Raw genomic sequence first — 5,567 nt, 5'->3', positions numbered from 1 at the left:
TATTTAATCGGTTCAGGGTCTTAACTCACGGTTCTTTGGGTTTCTCTTTCATATATCCTTAATTCATACTTGGTTTAGGGTTCATATGAAAATCCAAGCGATTTCTACAAGTATTTCTTAACAAAAAATCCAAGGTGGCTACTTGCCTCGTCGTGGACGTTTGGGACGTCCATTCTTAAGCTTCCAGTATCTGAATTATTTCATATTTCCTTCCACATACTCCTTATTGTGTCTATTTTCTGAAACCATAAGATTTTCTAGGAGAATCGGTCTGAAATGGGGCTAAAATTGAGAAAACCCGAGAAAAGGTAAAATTTTGAGTTGACTTGGATAGTTTAGTTGAACTGGCCATATCATCGTTCTCTTCCTCTGTACAGGAAGAAAATATCTTTACTGATGAATTTTGATTTCTAATGATTGCGGGGATAGCTCAGTTGGGAGAGCATCAGATTGAAGATCTAAAGGTCATGTGTTCGATTCATGTTCACCGCATGTGGTTTGCGTTGCACAATTTAGTTGAGTTCTTTTGATGTAGATGATGATAATAAGAATCACGTTAAGCATATTTGTGATCAATGAAATTAATCTCTCAAGTTGAGACGATCCCCCTTATAGAAATCTAAAAATTAATCTCTCAAGTTGAGACGATCCCCCTTTTATAGAAATCTAAGCATATCTTTGTCATTTCGATCCCCCCTTATAGAAATGGTAGATTGCATCTCAGTAATTCAATCAAGCCATGATCAAGTTTCTAGCTTTATCAGAAGGTGTTAATTTCTTTAATACAAGGGTTCTTGCTTCTACAAAAGCTTGGCTCGTTGGGCTGAAGATTACGGTTGGTCTATCATCCTCCAACGGGATCTTCTATCCTCATGACTTGCTCTAATGCGGTCGTTCTTCTAACACAGATGACACATCCCGTTGTCGAGATTGGTAATGTAAGTTTGTAACCCATCCATTGAGGTTCTTGGAATGATTCTATAGCTTATCATTTCCAATTTTGTATAAGAAGGTGTTAATTTCTTTAATACAAGGGTTCTTGCTTCTACAAAAGCTTGGCTCGTTGGGCTGAAGATTACGGTTGGTCTATCATCCTCCAACGGGATCTTCTATCCTCATGACTTGCTCTAATGCGGTCGTTCTTCTAACACATCACGTCCAGTTGTCGAGATTGGTAATGTAAGTTTGTAATCCATCCATTGAGGTTCTTGGAATGATTCTATAGCTTATCATTTGCGGTCGTTCTTCTAACACAGATGACACGTCCAGTTGTCGAGATTGGTAATGTAAGTTTGTAACCCATCCATTGAGGTTCTTGGAATGATTCTATAGCTTATCATTTCCAATTTTGTATAAGAAGGTGTTAATTTCTTTAATACAAGGGTTCTTGCTTCTACAAAAGCTTGGCTCGTTGGGCTGAAGATTACGGTTGGTCTATCATCCTCCAACGGGATCTTCTATCCTCATGACTTGCTCTAATGCGGTCGTTCTTCTAACACAGATGACACGTCCCGTTGTCGAGATTGGTAATGTAAGTTTGTAACCCATCCATTGAGGTTCTTGGAATGATTCTATAGCTTATCATTTCCATGTTGGGAGTAGGATCATGGGTCTTGGGCGAAGGAATCCTTTATTTACTGCCCTTCGAGTTGAAGGAAGTGTCATAAGGCTAATTTTTTTTCACTTTTTTTTATCTATTTTATTGATTTTTTTTAGTGATTTTATTTGATTTTATTTCAATTTGGTCAAACTCACTCATGTGCTCATCTCAATCATTTCAGTCTTGTTGGCGTTCAATAAGAGAGACCTTGGAAATAACCTGTAACTATTCAGCTCGATTATCACATTAACAATTTGAATCAAATAAAGTGGCATTAACCATTTGAATCACCTCAACCCCACTTGTTGAACTTGACCAAATGTCTATAACATAACACTAACAGAGGTACAAAGTAACACAAACAAAGGTACAAAGTAACACTAACAAAGGTACAAAGTTCATAAAAGTCTTTTTAATCTAAAATACCATTGAACTTGACCATTATAGTGCCTCTCAAACGTAGGTAAAGTTTAAATTTGGGTCTCCTTGTCAAACTCACTCGGGTGCACATCTAAACCATGATGGCGTTCAACAAGAGAGACCTCGAAAATAGCCGGATTATCGCATTAACCATTTGAATCACCTCAACCCCACTTGTTGAAATTGAAACAAATATCTATAACATAACACTAACATAGGTACAATGTTCATAAAAGTCTTTTTAATCTAAGATACTATTGAACTTGACCATTACAGTGCCTTCAAAATGAGGTAAAGTTTAAATATAATTGGTGACAAAAGATGAAACTATAAAATAGAAAGAAATAAGAAAATAATATTCAATTTCAGAGAATCAAACCAGAATCTCCTAGGTGAAAGCCAAATATCCAAATCGTTGGACAACAATGAATTTTTGGTGTAGTTGTCCTAAAGTCCTTTGTCTAATCCCTGAAGAGTTTTACTATGATGTTTTGGGTAATGTCTAACTCTTCGACACGTCCTTTCATGTGTGTGATACAGTTCTCAAAGTTACCGCGATGTTTCGAGCTGTTTGATCGTGTGGCTCTTTCTTCAAAAGGGTCAACATCAAACGTCAGGTCTTTGATTGGCAACTCATCCAGAGGAGCGTCGATTGCATCGATTCCAACAACAATCTTCCCATGAGTTTATGGTGCATGACCCATTTTTTATACCATTCACCTTCGAGTGTCACCATAGTTTTGCATCGTCCATGAGATGCATTGCGACCAACGTAACTCTTAGGTCCTATGAGCAAGTTCCAGTAACCTTCAAGTATTGTTCTACGTCAAAAATAAAGCTTTTTAATTCCTTAGCATCTCGGTTTCTCTTTAAGGGGTTGTATTTTCCTCTGCAGTATTTTCATCTTCCGCTTCTATATCATTATTTTCATCTGCCGCTTCTATATCATTATTTTCATCTGCCGCTTCTATATTATTATTTTCATCTGTCGCTTCTATATCATAGAGTCGGTAAGCTTTTGACTCTTCACTAACTACCAGCACAACATAACTCAAACTCTTATCATCTAGCTTAGTTCTCTGAGATGCCTCCTCTTTTTGTCTCTAAATCAACTCGAGCTCACAATATTGTTTTTCTTCCTTCCGCTGTAGCTCCAGAACTAATCGTCGTTGTGCTTTTTCTACCCTTCTTCTATTCTTTTCTAGCATTTTATCTAGCTCTTCTCTCTCTTTTCGTGCTTGTTCTTCTTTTTGTCTTGTAGTAGTAAGAGTGGCTTCTTTCTCTTTCTCAAGCTGCACATCAACATCAACAAACAACTTCGTGCGACCTTCCTCTATTCTCCTCTGTATTTCTAATTTAGTCTCTTCAGAGTTTAGCCCTTCTCCAACTTTCTTCTGAATTAGTTTTTCGATCCTCATAGCTGCATCTTCTTCTGAATTAGTTCTTCCATCCTCCTAGCTGCATCTTCTTCTAACTTCTTCAACTTTGCTTCACGCCTTTTCTTCTCTTCTTCCTCTTTCTTAAGCTTCTCTATGGAATGATTCCGATCAGTGGATGCACAACTAGGACTGAAACTGAACAATTTGGGGAAAGGAGATAACGAGGAAGACCTACTTCTGCGTTGGCGGCTGAGGGAACTTGAACGGCTGCTTCTCTTGGAATGGGTAATGGAATGATAGGGGGAAGGACTTGGGTCCCTTCTGCTTCTCTGACTATGGCGATAGAAATTGGAGCGGTGAGTGTATGACAGAGACCTTGAACCACTTCTCCCCATAAGTTTCAATTGAGTTTGAGTGGCTGCTACAAGCTGAGATATAGCATGCAATACGAATATTCGATTCAAAGACATCTTTGTCTCCATGATTAAGCCTCTCTCAGGATGAAACACCTTGCATGTTCCATTTTGAAACAAAAAGGTAACCCCCTTTGCTTGCAATTTACCACTACTCAACAAATTGTTCTTCAGGTCTGGCACATAAAACACTCCTGTGATTATCATTATGATTCCATTCACTTCTAGTCGTACATTACCCTTTCCGGTTACAACCATGCTTGACATTCCCATTGAAAATGTCCTAGCTTGTGACAGTTATAGCACTCCACTATGGCCTTGTTGAAGGTTTGTCTGCCTCGTCCCCTTCCTCTGCCTCTAAAGCTTCCACGACCTTGACTCCTTCCTCCATCAGACTGCACAACTGGACTCTCCATTGACATAGTTTTATTATGACACACTTAGAAGACTGCTGCTTCTAGTTTTAACTAGTTTAGGGCATGGCTCTGATACCAAATTGTTAGGAACAGAAAAAGAAAATTGGAAACATCAGAAGAATTGGGAGAAATCTCTCATCCAATTGAAGAATGACTAAATCAAATCTAATTCAAATAACTAGATCAAATCTAATCCAAATAACTCAATCAAATCTAATCCTAACAGTTACCATATCTATTTGGTATCATATTTATGTCTCGTATCTATATCTCATTTTTATTTTTTTAACTCTGAGATATTTTGCTTTTATAAATAGATATCTTCACGAAAATAAGTTTAATTTATGTTGAGATGGAGAATAAAAATTGACACTTAAAAGGACGTTGATACTTGGGACTTTGATTCCTCTTAGTGTGAAGCTTGCATCTTGCAATTACTTGGGTAGAGAATGTGTTTCACTTAAAATTCACTAAAGAGAAAATAATCAAATAACGAACAATATTTGAGAGAGGACTTTGTTGTAAGATTCGACCCTATCAATTTGAATAGCGTTCTCCAACTAAAAATATTGAACTCTAAAGTATTCACGAGCAAAGTAAGTTTGTTGAAACTATCTATAAAAGTGTTCCAAAGTGAGTCGTGGAGAAGATTTGCCTTAAAATCTAGTTCCAATTAAGGATGTCAATGATGAAGAAGTGCAAGCTGTTGGAAGGTTTGCCGTGGAAAATTTCAGAGGTGGTAGATATAATTTAATCTACAAGCGTGTGGTGGTCTTTTCAGTCCCATATAGGCTTTGACCCAAAATTTTATATTATTGTGATAGAAGCTATAAATGACAACAATATTCATTGGTCAGATATTGCAATTGTGAAGAAGTTCCGTCATATGCATGGGATGCTACCGCCATCCAATAAGCTCTTATCATTTGGAGGAATCTTTTAAGGAATTCATCAAATTCCCTCTCCACAAGTAGTATAAGCTACTATCTCTTTTAAGGAATTCATCAAATTCCCTCTCCACTACTATAAGCTCTTATCTCTTTTAAGGAATTCATCAAATTCCCTCTCTCCACTACTATAAGCTCTTATCTCTTTTAAGGAATTCATCAAATTCCGTTTCCACTACAAGTAGTATAAGCTCTTATCTCTTTTAAGGAATTCATCAAATTCCCTTTCCACAAAGTAGTATAAGCTCTTGATGAAATAAGTCCTCTCTCTATGTGCTTGTGGGACATTACTCAGCCATAATGATATAATAATCCTTTTATAAGTATCTTTTCTTTTTCTCTCGTACCCACCTTATACATAACATGTTAAATTAATTCATACTTAAAAAAAT

General features: G+C 37.0%; 1 non-coding gene and 1 pseudogene across 1 annotated transcript; one reads left to right on the top strand and one right to left on the bottom strand.

Annotated features, from left to right (window-relative positions):
• Positions 1-419: 419 nt before the first annotated feature.
• Positions 420-492, top strand: TRNAF-GAA. The gene has a single exon. It is a non-coding gene; the product is annotated as a tRNA-Phe (tRNA).
• A 2,610-nt stretch (positions 493-3,102) lies between these two features.
• LOC111439343 lies at positions 3,103-3,737 on the bottom strand (annotated as a pseudogene).
• Positions 3,738-5,567: the final 1,830 nt, after the last annotated feature.

The sequence above is a fragment of the Cucurbita moschata genome, unplaced genomic scaffold (assembly GCF_002738365.1).
Source record: "Cucurbita moschata cultivar Rifu unplaced genomic scaffold, Cmos_1.0 Cmo_Scf00092, whole genome shotgun sequence".
Classification (NCBI taxonomy): Eukaryota; Viridiplantae; Streptophyta; class Magnoliopsida; order Cucurbitales; family Cucurbitaceae; genus Cucurbita; species Cucurbita moschata.
This window is presented reverse-complemented; position numbering and strand designations above follow the sequence as displayed.